The following is a 23,196-nucleotide window of genomic DNA, read 5'->3' on the forward strand; positions in this document are numbered from 1 at the left end:
GTTCAGTACAGGTGGGTACAGGTCTGTCACTGTATAACAGTGGGGTACAGCACTGGTGGGTACAGGTCTGTCATTGTATAACACTGGAGTACCGTACTGGTGGGTATAGGTCTGTCACTGTATAACACTGGGAAACAGTACTGGTGGGTACAGGTCTGTCGCTGTGTAACACTGGGGTACAGTACTGTTGGGTTCAGGTCTGTCACTGTATAACACTGGGGTACAGTACTGGTGGGTACAGGTCTCTTAGTATGTAACACTGGGGTACAGTACTGGTGGGTACAGGTCTGTCACTGTATAACACTGGGGTCTAGTACAGGTGGGTACAGGTCTGTCACTGTATAACACTGGGTTACAGTACTGGTGGGTACAGGTCTGTCACTGTATAACACTGGAGTACCGTACTGGTGGGTACAGGTCTGTCACTGTATAACACTGGGAAACAGTACTGGTGGGTACAGGTCTGTCACTGTATAACACTGGGGTCTAGTACAGGTGGGTACAGGTCTGTCACTGTATAACACTGGGTTACAGTACTGGTGGGTACAGGTCTGTCACTGTATAACACTGGGGTACAGTACTGGTAGGTACAGGTTTGTCACTGTATAACACTGGGGTACAGTACTGGTGGGTACAGTTCTGTTACTGTATAACACTGGCGTACAGTACTGGTGGAGACAGGTCTGTAACCGTATAACACTGGGGTACAGTGCTGGTGGGTACAGGTCTATCAGTATGTAACACTGGGGTACAGTACTGGTGGGTACGGGTCTGTCACTGTGTAACACTGGGGTACAGTACTGGAAGGTACTGGTCTGTCACTGTATAACACTGGGGTGCAGAACTGGTCGGTACAGGTCTGTCACTGTTTAACAGTGGGGGACAATACTGGTGTGTACTGCTCTGTCATTGTATAACACTGGGGTACTATACAGGTGTGTACAGGTCTGTCACTATATAACACTGGGGACAGTACTGATGGGTACAGGTCTGTCACTGTATAACACTGGGGAACAGGTCTGTCACTGTATAACACCGGGGTACAGTACTGTTGGGTAAAGGTCTGTCAGTGTATAACACTGGGGTACAGTACTGGTGGGTACAGGTCTGTCACTGTATAACACTGAGGTACAGTACTGGTGGGTACAGGTCTGTCACTGTATAACACTGGGGTACAGTATAGGTGGGTACAGGTCTGTCACTGTATAACACTGGAAAACAGTGCTGGTAGGTGCAGGTCTGTCACTGTATTACACTGGGGAACAGGTCTGTCACTGTATAACACTGAGGTACAGTGCTGTTGGGTAAAGATCTGTCAGTGTATAACACTGGGGTACAGTACTGGTGGGGACAGGTCTGTCACCGTATAACACTGGGGTACATTACTGGTGGGTACAGGTCTGTCACTGTATAACACTGGGGTACAGTACTGGTGGGTACAGGTCTGTCACTGTATAACACTGGGGTACAGTACTGGTGGATACAGGTCTGTCACTGTATAACACTGGGGTCTAGTACAGGTGGGTACAGGTCTGTCACTGTATAACACTGGGTTACAGTCCTGGTGGGTACAGGTCTGTCACTGTATAACACTGGGGTACAGTACTGATGGGTACAGGTCTGTCAAGGTATAACACTGGGGTACAGTACTGGTGTGTACAGGTCTGTCACTGTATAACCCTGGGGTACAGTACAGGTGGGTACAGGTCTGTCACTGTATAACACTGAGGTACAGTACTGGTGGGTACAGGTCTGTCACTGTATAACACTGGGGAACAGTACTGGTGGGTACAGGTTTGTCACTGTATAACACTGGGGAACAGGTCTGTCACTGTATAACACTGGTGTACAGTACTGGTGGGTACAGGTCTATCACTGTGTAATACTAGGGTACAGTACTGGAGGGTACAGGTCTGTCACTGTATAACACTGGGGTGCAATACCGGTGGGTACAGGTCTGTCACTGTATAACAGTGGGGTACAGCACTGGTGGGTACAGGTCTGTCATTGTATAACACTGGGGTACAGTACTGGGGGTACAGGTCTGTCACTGTATAACACTGGGGTACAGTACTGGTGGGTACAGGTCTATCACGGTATAACACTGGGGTACAGTACTGGTGGGTACAGGTCTGTCAGTGTATAACAGTGGGGTACAGTACTGGTGGGTACAGGTCTGTCACTGTATAACACTGGGAAACAGTACTGGTAGGTGCAGGTCTGTCACTGTATTACACTGGGGAACAGGTCTGTCACTGTATAACACTGAGGTACAGTGCTGTTACTGAGGTACAGTGCTGTTGGGTAAAGATCTGTCAGTGTATAACACTGGGGTACAGTACTGGTGGGTACAGGTCTGTCACTGTATGACACCGGTGTACAGTACTGGTGGGTACAGGTCTGTCACCGTATAACACTGGGGTACAGTACTGGTGAGGACAGGTCTGTCACCGTATAACACTGGAGTACAATACCGGTGGGTACAGGTCTGTCACTGTATAACACTGGGGTACAGTACTGGAGGGTACAGGTCTGTCACTGTATAACACTGGGGTTCAGTACAGGTGGGTACAGGTCTGTCACTGTATAACAGTGGGGTACAGCACTGGTGGGTACAGGTCTGGCATTGTATAACACTGGAGTACCGTACTGGTGGGTACAGGTCTGTCACTGAATAACACTGGAGTACTGTACTGGTGGGTACAGGTCTGTCACTATATTACACTGCGGAACAGTACTGGTGGGTACAAGTCTGTCACTGTATAACAAAGGGGTACATTACTGGTGGGTACAGGTCTGTCACTGTATAACACTGGGGTACAGTACTGGGGGTACAGGTCTGTCACTGTATAACACTGGGGTACAGTACTGGGGATTCAGGTCTGTCACTGTATCACACTGGGCTGCAGTACTGGAGGGTCCAGGTCTGTCACTGTATAACACTGGGGTTCAATACAGGTGGGTACAGGTCTGTCACTGTATAACAGTGGGGTACAGCACTGGTGGGTACAGGTCTGTCATTGTATAACACTGGAGTACCGTACTGGTGGGTACAGGTCTATCACTGTATAACACTGGGAAGCAGTACTGGTGGGTACAGGTCTGTCACTGTATAACACTGGGGTACAGTACTGGTGGGTACAGGTCTGTCACTGTATAACACTGGGGTACAGTACTGGTGGGGACAGGTCTGTCACTGTATAACACTGGGGTCTATACAGGTGGGTACAGGTCTGTCACTGTATAACACTGGGTTACAGTACTGGTGGGTACAGGTCTGTCACTGTATAACACTGGGGTACAGTACAGGTGGGTACAGGTTTGTCACTGTATAACACTGGGGTACAGTACTGGTGGGTACAGTTCTGTTACTGTATAACACTGGGGTACAGTACTGGTGGGGACAGGTCTGTAACCGTATAACACTGGGGTACAGTACTGGTGGGTACAGGTCTATCAGTATGTAACACTGGGGTACAGTACTGGTGGGTACGGGTCTGTCACTGTATAATACTGGTGTACAGTACTGGTGGGTACAGGTCTATCACTGTGTAACACTGGGGTACAGTACTGGAAGGTACTGGTCTGTCACTGTATAACACTGGGGTGCAGAACTGGTCGGTACAGGTCTGTCACTGTTTAACAGTGGGGGACAATACTGGTGTGTACTGCTCTGTCATTGTATAACACTGGGGTACTATACAGGTGTGTACAGGTCTGTCACTATATAACACTGGGGACAGTACTGATGGGTACATGTCTGTCACTGAATAACACTGGGGAACAGGTCTGTCACTGTATAACACTGGGGTACAGTATAGGTGGGTACAGGTCTGTCATTGTATAACACTGGGGAACAGGTCTGTCACTGTATCACACTGGGGTACAGTACAGGTGGGTACAGGTCTGTCACTGTATAACACTGAGGTACAGTACTGGTGGGTACAGGTCTGTCACTGTATAAAACTTGGGAACATGTCTGTCACTGTAAAACACTGGGGTACAGTACTGGGGGTACAGGTCTTTCACTGTATAACACTGGGGTACAGTACTGATGGGTACAGGTCTGTCAAGGTATAACACTGGGGTACAGTACTGGTGGGTACAGGTCTGTCACTGTATAACACTGGGGTACGATACAGGTGTGTACAGGTCTGTCACTATATAACACTGGGGACAGTACTGATGGGTACAGGTCTGTCACTGTATAACACTGGGGAACAGGTCTGTCACTGTATAACACTGGGGTACAGTGCTGTTGGGTAAAGATCTGTCAGTGTATAACACTGGGGTACAGTACTGGTGGGTACAGGTCTGTCACTGTATAACACTGAGGTACAGTACTGGTGGGTACAGGTCTGTCACTGTATAACACTGGGGTACAGTATAGGTGGGTACAGGTCTGTCACTGTATAACACTGGGGAACAGGTCTGTCACTGTATCACACTGGGGTACTGTACAGGTGGGTACAGGTCTGTCACTGTATAACACTGAGGTACAGTACTGGTGGGTACAGGTCTGTCACTGTATAAAACTTGGGAACAGGTCTGTCACTGTATAACACTGGGGTACAGTACTGTTGGGTAAAGGTCTGTCAGTGTATAACACTGGGGTACAGTACTGGTGGGTACAGGTCTGTCACTGTATAACGCTGAGGTACAGTACTGGTGGGTACAGGTCTGTCACTGTATAACACTGGGATACAGTGCTGAAGGGTACAGATCTGTCAAGGTATAACACTGGGGTACAGTACTGGTGGGTACAGGTCTGTCACTGTATAACCCTGGGGTACAGTACAGGTGGGTACAGGTCTGTCACTGTATAACACTGAGGTACAGTTCTGGTGGGTACAGGTCTGTCACTGTATAACACTGGGGAACAGTACTGGTGGGTACAGGTCTGTCACTGTATAACACTGGGGAACAGGTCTGTCACTGTATAACACTGGTGTACAGTACTGGTGGGTACAGGTCTATCACTGTGTCATACTAGGGTACAGTACTGGAGGGTACAGGTCTGTCACTGTATAACACTGGGGTGCAATACCGGTGGGTACAGGTCTGTCACTGTATAACAATGGGGTACAGCACTGGTGGGTACAGGTCTGTCATTGTATAACACTGGGGTACAGTACTTGGGGTACAGGTCTCTCACTGTATAACACTGGGGTACAGTACTGGTGGGTACAGGTCTATCACGGTATAACACTGGGGTACAGTACTGGTGGGTACAGGTCTGTCAGTGTATAACAGTGGGGTACAGTACTGGTGGGTACAGGTCTGTCACTGTATAACACTGGGAAACAGTACTGGTAGGTGCAGGTCTGTCACTGTATTACACTGGGGAACAGGTCTGTCACTGTATAACACTGAGGTACAGTGCTGTTAGGTAAAGATCTGTCAGTGTATAACACTGGGGTACAGTACTGGTGGGTACAGGTCTGTCACTGTATGACACCGGTGTACAGTACTGGTGGGTACAGGTCTGTCACCGTATAACACTGAGGTACAGTACTGGTGGGGACAGGTCTGTCACTTTATAACACTGGGGTACAATACTGGTGGGTGCAGGTGTGTCACTGTATAACACTGGGGTATAGTACTGGGGGTACAGGTCTGTCACTGTATAACACTGGGGTACAGTACTGGAGGGTACAGGTCTGTCACTGTATAACACTGGGGTTCAGTACAGGTGGGTACAGGTCTGTCACTGTATAACAGTGGGGTACAGCACTGGTGGGTACAGGTCTGTCATTGTATAACACTGGAGTACCGTACTGGTGGGTATAGGTCTGTCACTGTATAACACTGGGAAACAGTACTGGTGGGTACAGGTCTGTCGCTGTGTAACACTGGGGTACAGTACTGTTGGGTTCAGGTCTGTCACTGTATAACACTGGGGTACAGTACTGGTGGGTACAGGTCTCTTAGTATGTAACACTGGGGTACAGTACTGGTGGGTACAGGTCTGTCACTGTATAACACTGGGGTCTAGTACAGGTGGGTACAGGTCTGTCACTGTATAACACTGGGTTACAGTACTGGTGGGTACAGGTCTGTCACTGTATAACACTGGAGTACCGTACTGGTGGGTACAGGTCTGTCACTGTATAACACTGGGAAACAGTACTGGTGGGTACAGGTCTGTCACTGTATAACACTGGGGTCTAGTACAGGTGGGTACAGGTCTGTCACTGTATAACACTGGGTTACAGTACTGGTGGGTACAGGTCTGTCACTGTATAACACTGGGGTACAGTACTGGTAGGTACAGGTTTGTCACTGTATAACACTGGGGTACAGTACTGGTGGGTACAGTTCTGTTACTGTATAACACTGGCGTACAGTACTGGTGGAGACAGGTCTGTAACCGTATAACACTGGGGTACAGTGCTGGTGGGTACAGGTCTATCAGTATGTAACACTGGGGTACAGTACTGGTGGGTACGGGTCTGTCACTGTGTAACACTGGGGTACAGTACTGGAAGGTACTGGTCTGTCACTGTATAACACTGGGGTGCAGAACTGGTCGGTACAGGTCTGTCACTGTTTAACAGTGAGGGACAATACTGGTGTGTACTGCTCTGTCATTGTATAACACTGGGATACTATACAGGTGTGTACAGGTCTGTCACTATATAACACTGGGGACAGTACTGATGGGTACAGGTCTGTCACTGTATAACACTGGGGAACAGGTCTGTCACTGTATAACACCGGGGTACAGTACTGTTGGGTAAAGGTCTGTCAGTGTATAACACTGGGGTACAGTACTGGTGGGTACAGGTCTGTCACTGTATAACACTGAGGTACAGTACTGGTGGGTACAGGTCTGTCACTGTATAACACTGGGGTACAGTATAGGTGGGTACAGGTCTGTCACTGTATAACACTGGAAAACAGTGCTGGTAGGTGCAGGTCTGTCACTGTATTACACTGGGGAACAGGTCTGTCACTGTATAACACTGAGGTACAGTGCTGTTGGGTAAAGATCTGTCAGTGTATAACACTGGGGTACAGTACTGGTGGGGACAGGTCTGTCACCGTATAACACTGGGGTACATTACTGGTGGGTACAGGTCTGTCACTGTATAACACTGGGGTACAGTACTGGTGGGTACAGGTCTGTCACTGTATAACACTGGGGTACAGTACTGGTGGATACAGGTCTGTCACTGTATAACACTGGGGTCTAGTACAGGTGGGTACAGGTCTGTCACTGTATAACACTGGGTTACAGTCCTGGTGGGTACAGGTCTGTCACTGTATAACACTGGGGTACAGTACTGATGGGTACAGGTCTGTCAAGGTATAACACTGGGGTACAGTACTGGTGTGTACAGGTCTGTCACTGTATAACCCTGGGGTACAGTACAGGTGGGTACAGGTCTGTCACTGTATAACACTGAGGTACAGTACTGGTGGGTACAGGTCTGTCACTGTATAACACTGGGGAACAGTACTGGTGGGTACAGGTTTGTCACTGTATAACACTGGGGAACAGGTCTGTCACTGTATAACACTGGTGTACAGTACTGGTGGGTACAGGTCTATCACTGTGTAATACTAGGGTACAGTACTGGAGGGTACAGGTCTGTCACTGTATAACACTGGGGTGCAATACCGGTGGGTACAGGTCTGTCACTGTATAACAGTGGGGTACAGCACTGGTGGGTACAGGTCTGTCATTGTATAACACTGGGGTACAGTACTGGGGGTACAGGTCTGTCACTGTATAACACTGGGGTACAGTACTGGTGGGTACAGGTCTATCACGGTATAACACTGGGGTACAGTACTGGTGGGTACAGGTCTGTCAGTGTATAACAGTGGGGTACAGTACTGGTGGGTACAGGTCTGTCACTGTATAACACTGGGAAACAGTACTGGTAGGTGCAGGTCTGTCACTGTATTACACTGGGGAACAGGTCTGTCACTGTATAACACTGAGGTACAGTGCTGTTACTGAGGTACAGTGCTGTTGGGTAAAGATCTGTCAGTGTATAACACTGGGGTACAGTACTGGTGGGTACAGGTCTGTCACTGTATGACACCGGTGTACAGTACTGGTGGGTACAGGTCTGTCACCGTATAACACTGGGGTACAGTACTGGTGAGGACAGGTCTGTCACCGTATAACACTGGAGTACAATACCGGTGGGTACAGGTCTGTCACTGTATAACACTGGGGTACAGTACTGGAGGGTACAGGTCTGTCACTGTATAACACTGGGGTTCAGTACAGGTGGGTACAGGTCTGTCACTGTATAACAGTGGGGTACAGCACTGGTGGGTACAGGTCTGGCATTGTATAACACTGGAGTACCGTACTGGTGGGTACAGGTCTGTCACTGAATAACACTGGAGTACTGTACTGGTGGGTACAGGTCTGTCACTATATTACACTGCGGAACAGTACTGGTGGGTACAAGTCTGTCACTGTATAACAAAGGGGTACATTACTGGTGGGTACAGGTCTGTCACTGTATAACACTGGGGTACAGTACTGGGGGTACAGGTCTGTCACTGTATAACACTGGGGTACAGTACTGGGGATTCAGGTCTGTCACTGTATCACACTGGGCTGCAGTACTGGAGGGTCCAGGTCTGTCACTGTATAACACTGGGGTTCAATACAGGTGGGTACAGGTCTGTCACTGTATAACAGTGGGGTACAGCACTGGTGGGTACAGGTCTGTCATTGTATAACACTGGAGTACCGTACTGGTGGGTACAGGTCTATCACTGTATAACACTGGGAAGCAGTACTGGTGGGTACAGGTCTGTCACTGTATAACACTGGGGTACAGTACTGGTGGGTACAGGTCTGTCACTGTATAACACTGGGGTACAGTACTGGTGGGGACAGGTCTGTCACTGTATAACACTGGGGTCTATACAGGTGGGTACAGGTCTGTCACTGTATAACACTGGGTTACAGTACTGGTGGGTACAGGTCTGTCACTGTATAACACTGGGGTACAGTACAGGTGGGTACAGGTTTGTCACTGTATAACACTGGGGTACAGTACTGGTGGGTACAGTTCTGTTACTGTATAACACTGGGGTACAGTACTGGTGGGGACAGGTCTGTAACCGTATAACACTGGGGTACAGTACTGGTGGGTACAGGTCTATCAGTATGTAACACTGGGGTACAGTACTGGTGGGTACGGGTCTGTCACTGTATAATACTGGTGTACAGTACTGGTGGGTACAGGTCTATCACTGTGTAACACTGGGGTACAGTACTGGAAGGTACTGGTCTGTCACTGTATAACACTGGGGTGCAGAACTGGTCGGTACAGGTCTGTCACTGTTTAACAGTGGGGGACAATACTGGTGTGTACTGCTCTGTCATTGTATAACACTGGGGTACTATACAGGTGTGTACAGGTCTGTCACTATATAACACTGGGGACAGTACTGATGGGTACATGTCTGTCACTGAATAACACTGGGGAACAGGTCTGTCACTGTATAACACTGGGGTACAGTATAGGTGGGTACAGGTCTGTCATTGTATAACACTGGGGAACAGGTCTGTCACTGTATCACACTGGGGTACAGTACAGGTGGGTACAGGTCTGTCACTGTATAACACTGAGGTACAGTACTGGTGGGTACAGGTCTGTCACTGTATAAAACTTGGGAACATGTCTGTCACTGTAAAACACTGGGGTACAGTACTGGGGGTACAGGTCTTTCACTGTATAACACTGGGGTACAGTACTGATGGGTACAGGTCTGTCAAGGTATAACACTGGGGTACAGTACTGGTGGGTACAGGTCTGTCACTGTATAACACTGGGGTACGATACAGGTGTGTACAGGTCTGTCACTATATAACACTGGGGACAGTACTGATGGGTACAGGTCTGTCACTGTATAACACTGGGGAACAGGTCTGTCACTGTATAACACTGGGGTACAGTGCTGTTGGGTAAAGATCTGTCAGTGTATAACACTGGGGTACAGTACTGGTGGGTACAGGTCTGTCACTGTATAACACTGAGGTACAGTACTGGTGGGTACAGGTCTGTCACTGTATAACACTGGGGTACAGTATAGGTGGGTACAGGTCTGTCACTGTATAACACTGGGGAACAGGTCTGTCACTGTATCACACTGGGGTACTGTACAGGTGGGTACAGGTCTGTCACTGTATAACACTGAGGTACAGTACTGGTGGGTACAGGTCTGTCACTGTATAAAACTTGGGAACAGGTCTGTCACTGTATAACACTGGGGTACAGTACTGTTGGGTAAAGGTCTGTCAGTGTATAACACTGGGGTACAGTACTGGTGGGTACAGGTCTGTCACTGTATAACGCTGAGGTACAGTACTGGTGGGTACAGGTCTGTCACTGTATAACACTGGGATACAGTGCTGAAGGGTACAGATCTGTCAAGGTATAACACTGGGGTACAGTACTGGTGGGTACAGGTCTGTCACTGTATAACCCTGGGGTACAGTACAGGTGGGTACAGGTCTGTCACTGTATAACACTGAGGTACAGTTCTGGTGGGTACAGGTCTGTCACTGTATAACACTGGGGAACAGTACTGGTGGGTACAGGTCTGTCACTGTATAACACTGGGGAACAGGTCTGTCACTGTATAACACTGGTGTACAGTACTGGTGGGTACAGGTCTGTCACTATATTACACTGCGGAACAGTACTGGTGGGTACAAGTCTGTCACTGTATAACAAAGGGGTACATTACTGGTGGGTACAGGTCTGTCACTGTATAACACTGGGGTACAGTACTGGGGGTACAGGTCTGTCACTGTATAACACTGGGGTACAGTACTGGGGATTCAGGTCTGTCACTGTATCACACTGGGCTGCAGTACTGGAGGGTCCAGGTCTGTCACTGTATAACACTGGGGTTCAATACAGGTGGGTACAGGTCTGTCACTGTATAACAGTGGGGTACAGCACTGGTGGGTACAGGTCTGTCATTGTATAACACTGGAGTACCGTACTGGTGGGTACAGGTCTATCACTGTATAACACTGGGAAGCAGTACTGGTGGGTACAGGTCTGTCACTGTATAACACTGGGGTACAGTACTGGTGGGTACAGGTCTGTCACTGTATAACACTGGGGAACAGTACTGGTGGGGACAGGTCTGTCACTGTATAACACTGGGGTCTATACAGGTGGGTACAGGTCTGTCACTGTATAACACTGGGTTACAGTACTGGTGGGTACAGGTCTGTCACTGTATAACACTGGGGTACAGTACAGGTGGGTACAGGTTTGTCACTGTATAACACTGGGGTACAGTCCTGGTGGGTACAGTTCTGTTACTGTATAACACTGGGGTACAGTACTGGTGGGGACAGGTCTGTAACCGTATAACACTGGGGTACAGTACTGGTGGGTACAGGTCTATCAGTATGTAACACTGGGGTACAGTACTGGTGGGTACGGGTCTGTCACTGTATAATACTGGTGTACAGTACTGGTGGGTACAGGTCTATCACTGTGTAACACTGGGGTACAGTACTGGAAGGTACTGGTCTGTCACTGTATAACACTGGGGTGCAGAACTGGTCGGTACAGGTCTGTCACTGTTTAACAGTGGGGGACAATACTGGTGTGTACTGCTCTGTCATTGTATAACACTGGGGTACTATACAGGTGTGTACAGGTCTGTCACTATATAACACTGGGGACAGTACTGATGGGTACATGTCTGTCACTGAATAACACTGGGGAACAGGTCTGTCACTGTATAACACTGGGGTACAGTATAGGTGGGTACAGGTCTGTCATTGTATAACACTGGGGAACAGGTCTGTCACTGTATCACACTGGGGTACAGTACAGGTGGGTACAGGTCTGTCACTGTATAACACTGAGGTACAGTACTGGTGGGTACAGGTCTGTCACTGTATAAAACTTGGGAACATGTCTGTCACTGTAAAACACTGGGGTACAGTACTGGGGGTACAGGTCTTTCACTGTATAACACTGGGGTACAGTACTGATGGGTACAGGTCTGTCAAGGTATAACACTGGGGTACAGTACTGGTGGGTACAGGTCTGTCACTGTATAACACTGGGGTACAGTACAGGTGGGTACAGGTCTGTCACTGTATAACACTCAGGTACAGTACTGGTGGGTACAGGTCTGTCACTGTATAACACTGGGGAACAGTACTGGTGGGTACAGGTCTGTCACTGTATAACACTGGGGAACAGGTCTGTCACTGTATAACACTGGTGTACAGTACTGGTGGGTATAGGTCTATCACTGTGTAATACTAGGGTACTGTACTGGAGGGTACAGGTCTGTCACTGTATAACACTGGGGTGCAATACCGGTGGGTACAGGTCTGTCACTGTATAACAGTGGGGTACAGCACTGGTGGGTACAGGTCTGTCATTGTATAACACTGGGGTACAGTACTGGGGGTACAGGTCTGTCACTGTATAACACTGGGGTACAGTACTGGTGGGTACAGGTCTATCACGGTATAACACTGGGGTACAGTACTGGTGGGTACAGGTCTGTCAGTGTATAACAGTGGGGTACAATACTGGTGGGTACAGGTCTGTCACTGTATAACACTGGGAAACAGTACTGGTAGGTGCAGGTCTGTCACTGTATTACACTGGGGAACAGGTCTGTCACTGTATAACACTGAGGTACAGTGCTGTTGGGTAAAGATCTATCAGTGTATAACACTGGGGTACAGTACTGGTGGGTACAGGTCTGTCACTGTATGACACCGGTGTACAGTACTGGTGGGTACAGGTCTGTCACCGTATAACACTGGGGTACAGTACTGGTGGGGACAGGTCTGTCACCGTATAACACTGGGGTACATTACTGGTGGGTACAGGTCTGTCACTGTATAACACTGGGGTACAGTACTGGTGGGTACAGGTCTGTCATTGTATAATACTGGGGTACAATACTGGTGGGTACAGGTCTGTCACTGTATAACACTGGGGAACAGTTCTGTCACTGTATAACACTGGGGTATCGTACTGGTGGGTACAGGTCTGTCACTGTATGACACCGGTGTACAATACTGGTGGGTACAGGTCTGTCAAGGTATAACACTGGGGTACAGTACTGGTGGGTACAGGTCTGTCAAGGTATAACACTGGGGTACAGTACTGGTGGGTACAGGTCTGTCACTGTATAACACTGGGGTACATTACTGGTGGGTACAGGTCTGTCACTGTATAACACTGGGGTACAGTACTGGTGGGTACAGGTCTGTCAGTGTATAACACTGGGGTTCAGTACTGGTGGGTACAGGTCTGCCACTGTATAACACTGGGGAACAGTACAGGTGGGTGCAGGTCAGTCACTGTTTAACACTGAGGTACAGTACTGGTGGGTACAGGTCTGCCACTGTATAACACTGGGGTACAATACTGGTGGGTGCAAGTCTGTCACTGTATAACACTGGGGTACAGTACTGGGGGTGCAGGTCTTTCACTGTATAACACTGGGGTACAGTACTGGTGGGATACTGGTCAGTCATTTCAAACACTGGCGTACATTACTGGTGGGATACTGGTCAGTCATTATGAAACACTGGGGTGCTGTGCAGAGAGACTTCACGCAATTGAAGAAAATATAAATTCTCTCCCCCCACCCCAAAGAAGCTGAACACACCAGTTCTGAATCTCGGATGTGAATCGAGGTCTTGTGCCAGTCCCAGGATGCCGCATCTCACGGTGTGAAATATAAAGACGACAGGACAAGCTGAAATTGCTGGGCTCATCGACCATGATGTGCATTGGGGCCAGGTCGGATGGGAGGTAGTTTTAAGTCCAGTGGTTCCCCGGAATGTGGGGTGAGTGGGGAGGAAGTGTTTCTCCTCAGCTCAGTTTTCCCCACCCCCGCAGGGAGGGAGGGGAAGGCCAGGATGGGAATACACTCAGCCACTTCTGAGGGAACCTCCGCAGCAATTCAGCTTCGCAATGTGGCCACCGCCCAATATATAATTCCATTTCGCTGTGAGAATTAATTCAGTATTAATAATAAATCAGCCCAAAGGTCAGACCAATTGCCTCCAACTCACAGCAGGGTCAGAGGTCGAAACCAGCCCAGGCAGCATCTGGGGATATATTGCTAATATATGCAGCCGTTCCATTTAACGTCAGTTCTTTCGCTATTTCCATTTAGCAAATTAGAATTTCAATCGCGCTCTGGTCGGGCTGAATCTGGAGATTGGGCCGTCGCAGGTCAGTATTTTGCATAATTGAAGCGGTAATGAATTAATATTCTATTTACTTGATTTAAAGTTTCTGTAGACGGCACATTCACAGGGCAGCTTCCCTCTTGATTTCCTGCTGCTTTATTAAATATAAGAAAGAGAAAGACTTGGATTTATATAGCGCCTTTCACGACCAATGGACGTCTCAAAGCGCTTTACAGCCAATGAAGTACTTCTGGAGTGCAGTCACTGTTGAAATGTGGGAAACGCGGCAGCCAACTTGCGCACAGCAAGCTCCCACAAACAGCAATGTGATAATGACCAGATCATCTGTTTTATGATGGAGGAATAAATATTGGCCCAGAACGCTAGGGATAACTTCCCCTGCTCTCCTTCAAAATAGCAGCACAGGATCTTTTACATCCACCCGAGATAGCAGACAGGATTCTCAGTTTAACGTCTCATCTGAAAGACGGCACCTCTGACAGTGCAGCACTCGCTCAGCATTGCACTGGGAGCATCAGTTAGATTTGTGTGCTCAGAGGTGAAACTGTTACCACTGAGCGAGGGCTGACACTAATTTAGCTGTGTTGGTTGAGGGATATAAACCGGCCAGGTCACCGGGGAGTATCTTACAGCACAGGAGGAGGCCATTTGGCCCATTGAGCCTGTGCTGACTCTTTGAAAACGCTCTCCAATTAGTTTCACATCGCCCTGCTCATTTCCCTCAGGCCTGAAAATCTTTCCTTTCAAGCATTTATCCAATTCCCTTTTGAAAGTTATTATTGAATCTGCTCCCACCGTCCTTTCAGGCAGCGCGTTCCAGATCATAACAATTCACTGCGTAAAAACATTTCTCCACCCCCGCTCCCCCCCCCCACCCCCCCGGTTCCTTTGTCAATTATTTTTAATCCGTGCCCCCAGGTTGCCGACGCTCCTGCCAGTAGAAATAGTTTCTCCTTACGTGTCAGCCCTCGCTCAGTGGTAACAGTTTCACCTCTGAGTTAAAACCCAGCTCTTTGACCAAGTCCTTGGAAAAAGTCACTAGTGGGTTTAGTTTATAGGCCCCCAAATAATAACTTCACGGTGGGGCGGACAATAATCAAGAGAATAATGGAGGCATGTGAAAAAGGAACGGCAGTAATCATGGAGGATTTTAACCTACATATCGATTGGTCAAATCAAATTGCACGGGGTAGCCTGGAGGAGGAATTCATAGAATGCATATGGGATTGTTTCTTAGAACAGTATGTTACAGAACCTACAAGGGAGCAAGCTATCTTAGATCTGGTCCTGTGTAATGAGACAGGAATAATAAACGATCTCCTAGTAAAAGATCCTCTCGGAATGAGTGATCACAGTATGGTTGAATTTGTAATACAGATTGAGGGTGAGGAAGTAGTGTCTCAAACGAGCGTACTATGCTTAAACAAAGGGGACTACAGTGGAATGAGGGCAGAGTTGGCTAAAGTAGACTGGGAACACAGACTAAACGGTGGCACAATTGAGGAACAGTGGAGGACTTTTCAGGAGTTCTTTCATAGTGCTCAACAAAAATATATTCCAATGAAAAAGAAGGGCGGTAAGAGAAGGGATAACCAGCCGTGGATAACCAAGGAAATAAAGGAGAGTATCAAATTAAAAACCAATGCGTATAAGGTGGCCAAGGTTAGTGGGAAACTAGAAGATTGGGAACATTTTAAACGACAGCAAAGAATGACTAAGAAAGCAATAAAGAAGGGGAAGATAGATTACGAAGGTAAACTTGCGCAAAACATAAAAACAGATAGTAAAAGCTTTTACCGATATATAAAGCGGAAAAGAATGACTAAAGTAAATGTTGTTCCCTTAGAAGATGAGAAAGGGGATTTAATAATGGGAAATGTGGAAATGGCTGAGACCTTAAACAATTATTTTGCTTCGGTCTTCACAGTGGAAGACACAAAAACCATGCCAAAAATTGCTGGTCACGGGAATGTGGGAAGGGAGGACCTTGAGACAATCACTATCACTAGGGGGGTAGTGCTGGACAGGCTAATGGGACTCAAGGTAGACAAGTCCCTTGGTCCTGATGAAATGCATCCCAGGGTATTAAAAGAGATGGCGGATGTTATAGCAGATGCATTCGTTATAATCTACCAAAATTATCTGGACTCTGGGGAGGTGCCATCGGATTGGAAAGCAGCTAATGTAACGCCTCTGTTTAAAAAGGGGGGCAGACAAAAGGCAGGTAACTATAGGCCGATTAGTTTAACATCTGTAGTGGGGAAAATGCTTGAAGCTATCATTAAAGAAGAAATAGAGGGACATCTAGATAGGAATAGTGCAATCAAGCAGACGCAACATGGATTCATGAAGGGGAAATCATGTGTAATTAATTTACTGGAATTCTTTGAGGATATAACGAGCATGGTGGATAGAGGTGTACCGATGTATGTGGTGTATTTAGATTTCCAAAAGGCATTCGATAAGGTGCCACACAAAAGGTTACTGCAGAAGATAAAGGTACGCGGAGTCAGAGGAAATGTATTAGCATGGATCGAGAATTGGCTGGCTAACAGAAAGCAGAGTCGGGATAAATGGGTCCTTTTCGATTTGGAAATCGGTGGTTAGTGGTGTGCCACAGGGATCGGTGCTGGGACCACAACTGTTTACAATATTCATAGATGACCTGGAAGAAGGGACAGAGTGTAGTGTAACAAAATTTGCAGATGACACAAAGATTAGTGGGAAAGCGGGTTGTGTAGAGGACACAGAGAGGCTGCAAAGAGATTTAGATAGGTTAAGCGAATGGGCTAAGGTTTGGCAGTTGGAATACAATGTCGGAAAATGTGAGGTCATCCACCTTGGGGAAAAAAAACAGTAAAAGGGAATATTATTTGAATGGGGAGAAATTACAACATGCTGCAGTGCAGAGGGACCTGGGGGTCCTTGTGCATGAATCCCAAAAAGTTAGTTTGCAGGTGCAGCAGGTAATCAGGAAGGCGAATGGAATGTTGGCCTTCATTGCGAGAGGGATGGAGTACAAAAGCAGGGAGGTCCTGCTGCAACTGTACAGGGTATTGGTGAGGCCGCACCTGGAGTACTGCGTGCAGTTTTGGTCACCTTACTTAAGGAAGAATATACTAGCTTTGGAGGGGGTACAGAGACGATTCACTAGGCTGATTCCGGAGATGAGGGGGTTACTTTATGATGATAGATTGAGTAGACTGGGTCTTTACTTGTTGGAGTTCAGAAGGATGAGGGGTGATCTTATAGAAACATTTAAAATAATGAAGGGGATAGACAGGATAGAGACAGAGAGGTTGTTTCCACTGGTCGGGGAGACTAGAACTAGGGGGCACAGCCTCAAAATACGGGGGAGCCAATTTAAAACCGAGTTGAGAAGGAATTTCTTCTCCCAGAGGGTTGTGAATCTGTGGAATTCTCTGTCCAAGGAAGCAGTTGAGGCTAGCTCATTGAATATATTCAAATCACAGATAGTAGATTTTTAACCAATAAGGGAATTAAGGGTTATGGGGAGCGGGCGGGTAAGTGGAGTTGAGTCCACGGCCTGTTCAGCCATGATCTTGTTGGGTGGCGGAGCAGGCTCGAGGGGCTAGATGGCCTACTCCTGTTCCTAATTCTTATGTTCTTATGTTCTTATTAATGTTGGGAAGTCCAGAACCAGGGGTCACAGTCTAAGGATAAGGGGTAAGCCATTTAGGACCGAGATGAGGAGAAACTTCTTCACCCAGAGAGTGGTAAACTTGTGGAATTCTCTATCATAGAAAGTTGTTGAGGCCAATTCACTAAATATATTCAAAAAGGAGTTAGATGTAGTCCTTGCTACTCGGGGGATCAAGGGGTATCGTGAGAAAGCATGAATGGGGTACTGAAGTTGCACGTTCAGCCATGAACTCATTGAATGGTGGTGCAGGCTCAAAGGGCCGAATGGCCTACTCCTGCACCTATTTTCTATGTTTCTATGTTTCTATTGGTCATCTGTCCTAATATTGCCTTATGTGGCTCGGTGTCAAATTCTGTCTGATAACGCTTTGGACGTTTTATTCCATTAGAGATGCTATATAAATCCAAGTTGTTGTTGTTGCCGAGTCAGAAGGCTGCGGGTTTAACCGCCATTTCAGTGCCTAAAGCTTCCAATCCACTTCAGTTCCATTCTGCATTGTCAGAGATGCCGTCTCTCGGATCAGATGTAAAACCCCGTCTGCTCTCTCAAGTGGACGTAAAGGATCCCACGGCACTATTCGAAGTAGTGAAGGAGAGTTCTCCCCGGTGTCCCGGCCAATATTTATCCCTCAACCAACATCACTAAAACAGATGTTCTGGTCATTATCATATAGCTGTGTGTGGGAGCTTGCTGTGCGCAAATTGGCTGCCGCGTTTCTCAGATTACAACAGTGACTACACTCCAAAAGTACTTCATTGGCTGTAAAGTGCTTTTGGGACGTTCTGAGGCTGTGAGAGGCCTGGGCAAGTTTATCCAGCGAGCAGCTTAGCTGCACAGCTCGGGAAGGCGGCAGGTCCGATCCCAGGGGTGAACTGAGCGTGCTCAACCCAACGGTGGCAAGTTGGTGAGACGGGCAGAATTTGGCAGCAGCGTCCCTGGGCTGGGGAGGGGGATATTGGCCGGGGCTCCTGATCACTGCTCAGTCACCCACCCTACTGGAAAAATGAGGCTGTGTCGACATTGGCCTTGTCTGTGATGCCCCAGCAGTCGAATAGCCCGCCGGCCATGAAACCGTACAACAACAAACAGTTAACGCCCGCTGGCGAAGGGGGTGAAGAACAGCCTCCCATGGTGGAGGTACATAAGTAAAGATTCAGGAGTAACGTATAAGGAGGCCGTCGGGATTATCGAGCGTTAAGATGAGGTAAATAGTGAGAGATTGATCAGATCAATAATTAAAGGGGAATTTTCTTCCACACAGAGTGAATGGTCGTTAGAATCTGGATTTCCCCTGCCACAACCTATAGCTGGAACAGAGTTAATACTCCCAGGACAGGTACAGGAGGTTAGATACAGAGTGAAGCTCCCTCTACACTGTCCCATCAAACACTCCCAGGGCAGGTACAGCATGGGTTAGGTACAGAGTAAAGCTCCCTCTACACTGTCCCATCAAACACACCCAGGGCAGGTACAGCACGGGTTAGATACAGAGTAAAGCTCCCTCTACATTGTCCCATCAAACACTCCCAGGGCAGATACAGCACGGGTTAGATACACAGTGAAGGTCTCTCTGCACTGTCCCATCAAACACTCCTAGGGAATGTACGCATGGGTTAGATACAGAGTAAAGCTCCCTCATTACAACAGTGACATAGAAACATAGAAACATAGAAAATAGGTGCAGGAGTAGGTCATTCGGCCCTTCTAGCCTGCACCGCCATTCAATGAGTTCATGGCTGAACATGCAATTTCAGTACCCCATTCCTGCTTTCTCGCCATACCCCTTGATCCCCCTATTAGTAAGGACTACATCTAACTCCTTTTTGAATATATTTAGTGAATTGGCCTCAACAACTTTCTGTGGTAGAGAATTCCACAGTTTCACCACTCTCTGGGTGAAGAAGTTTCTCCTCATCTCGGTCCTAAATGGCTTACCCCTTATCCTTAGACTGTGACCCCTGGTTCTGGACTTCCCAACATTGGGAACATTCTTCCTGCATCTAACCTGTCTAAACCCATCAGAATTTTAAACGTTTCTATGAGATCCCCTCTCATTCTTCTGAACTCCAGTGAATACAAGCCCAGTTGATCCAGTCTTTCTTGATACGTCAGTCCCGCTATCCCAGGAATCAGTCTGGTGAACCTTCGCTGCACTCCCTCAATAGCAAGAATGTCCTTCCTCAGGTTAGGAGACCAAAACTGTACACAATACTCCAGGTGTGGCCTCACCAAGGCCCTGTACAACTGTAGCAACACCTCCCTGCCCCTGTACTCAAATCCCCTTGCTATGAAGGCCAACATGCCATTTGCTTTCTTAACCGCCTGCTGTACCTGCATGCCAACCTTCAATGACTGATGTACCATGACACCCAGGTCTCGGTTTCTCCCCATTTCCTAATCTGTCACCATTCAGATAATAGTCTGTCTCTCTGTTTTTACCACCAAAGTGGATAACCTCACATTTATCCACATTATACTTCATCTGCCATGCATTTGCCCACTCACCGAACCTATCCAAGTCGCTCTGCAGCCTCATAGCATCCTCCTCGCAGCTCACACTGCCATCCAACTTAGTGTCATCCGCAAATTTTGAGATACTACATTTAATCCCCTCGTCTAAATCAGCTGGGGCCCCAGCACAGAACCTTGCGGTACCCCACTAGTCAATGCCTGCCATTCTGAAAAGTACCCATTTACTCCTACTCTTTGCTTCCTGTCTGACAACCAGTTCTCAATCCATATCAGCACACTACCCCCAATTCCATGTGCTTTAACTTTGCATATTATCTCTTGTGTGGGACCTTGTCGAAAGCCTTCTGAAAGTCCAAATATACTACATCAACTGGTTCTCCCTTGTCCACTCTACTGGAAACATCCTCAAAAAATTCCAGAAGATTTGTCAAGCATGATTTCCCTTTCACAAATCCATGCTGACTTGGACCTATCATGTCACCTCTTTCCAAATGCGCTGCTATGACATCCTTAAGAATTGATTCCATCATTTTACCCACTACCGATGTCAGGCTAACCGGTCTCTAATTCCGTTTTCTCTCCCTCCTTTTTTAAAAAGTGGGGTTACATTGGCTACCCTCCACTCGATAGGAACTGATCCAGAGTCAATGGAATGTTGGAAAATGATTGTCAATGCATCCGCTATTTCCAAGGCCACCTCCTTAAGCACTCTGGGATGCAGTCCATCAGGCCCTGGGGATTTATCGGCCTTCAATCCCATCAATTTCCCCAACACAATTTCCCGACTAATAAAGATTTCCCTCAGTTCCTCCTCCTTACTAGACCCTCTGACCCCTTTTATATCCGGAAGGTTGTTTGTGTCCTCCTTAGTGAATACCGAACCAAAGTACTTGTTCAATTGATCCGCCATTTCTTTGTTCCCCGTTATGACTTCCCCTGATTCTGACTGCAGGGGACCTACGTTTGTCTTTACTAACCTTTTTCTCTTTACATATCTATAGAAACTTTTGCAATCCGTCTTAATGTTCCCTGCAAGCTTCTTCTCGTACTCCATTTTCCCTGCCCTAATCAAACCCTTTGTCCTCCTCTGCTGAGTTTTAAATACCTCCCAGTCTCCGGGTTCGCTGCTATTTCTGGCCAATTTGTATGCCACTTCCTTGGCTTTAATACTATCTCTGATTTCCCTTGATAGCCACGGTTGAGCCACCTTCCTTTTTTTATTTTTACGCCAGACAGGAATGTACAATTATTGTAGTTCATCCATGCGGTCTCTAAATGTCTGCCATTGCCCATCCACAGTCAACCCCTTAAGTATCATTCGCCAATCTATCCTAGCCAATTCACGCCTCATACCTTCAAAGTTACCCTTCTTTAAGTTCTGGACCATGGTCTCTGAATTAACTGTTTCATTCTCCATCCTAATGCAGAATTCCATCATATTATGGTCACTGTTCCCCAAGGGGCCTCGCACAACGAGATTGCTAATTAATCCTCTCTCATTACACAACACCCAGTCTAAGATGGCCTCCCCGCTAGTTCGTTCCTCGACATATTGGTCGAGAAAACCATCCCTTATGCACTCCAGGAAATCCTCCTCCACAGTGTTGCTTCCAGTTTGGTTAGCCCAATCTATGTATATATTAAAGTCACCCATTATAACTGCTGCACCCTTATTGCATGCACCCCTAATTTCCTGTTTGATGCCCTCCCCAACATCACTACTACTGTTTGGAGGTCTGTACACAACTCCCACTAACGTTTTTTGGTGTTCTGCAGCTCTACCCATATAGATTCCACATCATCCAAGCTAATGTCCTTCCTAACTATTGCATTAATCTCCTCTTTAACCAGCAATGCTACCCCACCTCCTTTTCCTTTTATTCTATCCTTCCTGAATGTTGAATACCCCTGGATGTTGAGTTCCCAGCCCTGATCATCCTGGAGCCACATCTCCGTAATCCCAATCACATCATATTTGTTAACATCTATTTGCACAGTTAATTCATCCACCTTATTACGGATACTCCTTGCATTAAGACACAAAGCCTTCAGGCTTGTTTTTTTAACACTCTTTGTTTTTTTAGAATTTTGCTGTACAGTGGCCCTTTTTGTTCTTTGCCTTGGGTTTCTCTGCCCTCCACTTTTTCTCATCTCCTTTCTGTCTTTTGCTTCTGTCTCCATTTTGTTTCCCTCTGTATCCCTGCTTGGTTCCCATCCCTCTGCCATATTAGTTTAACTCCTCCCCAACAGCACGAGCAAACACTCCCCCGAGGACATTGGTTCCGGTCCTGCCCAGGTGCAGACTGTCCGGTTTGTACTCGTCCCACCTCCCCCAGAACCGGTTCCAATGCCCCAGGAATTTGAATTCCTCCCTGCTACACCACTGCTCAAGCCACGTATTCATCTGCGCTATCCTGCGATTCCTACTCTGACTAGCACGTGGCATTGGTAGCAATCCCGAGATTACTAATTTTGAGGTCCTACATTTTAATTTAGCTCCTAGCTCCTTAAATTCGTTTCGTAGGACCTCATCCCTTTTTTTACCTATGTCGTTGGTACCAATGTGCACCACGACAACTGGCTGTTCTCCCTCCCTTTTTAGAATGTCCTGCACCCGCTCCGAGACATCCTTGACCCTTGCACCAGGGAGGCAACATACCATCCTGGAGTCTCGGTTGCGGCCGCAGAAACGCCTATCTATTCCCCTTACCATTGAATCGCCTATTACTATCACGCTCCCATTCTTTTTCCTGCTCTCCTGTGCAGCAGAGCCAGCCACGGTGCCATGAACTTGGCTGTTGCTACCCTCCCCTGATGAGTCACCCCCCTCAACAGTACTCAAAGCGGTGTATTTTGCAGGGGG

This window comes from Pristiophorus japonicus, chromosome 24 (assembly GCF_044704955.1).
Source record: "Pristiophorus japonicus isolate sPriJap1 chromosome 24, sPriJap1.hap1, whole genome shotgun sequence".
Classification (NCBI taxonomy): domain Eukaryota; kingdom Metazoa; phylum Chordata; class Chondrichthyes; family Pristiophoridae; genus Pristiophorus; species Pristiophorus japonicus.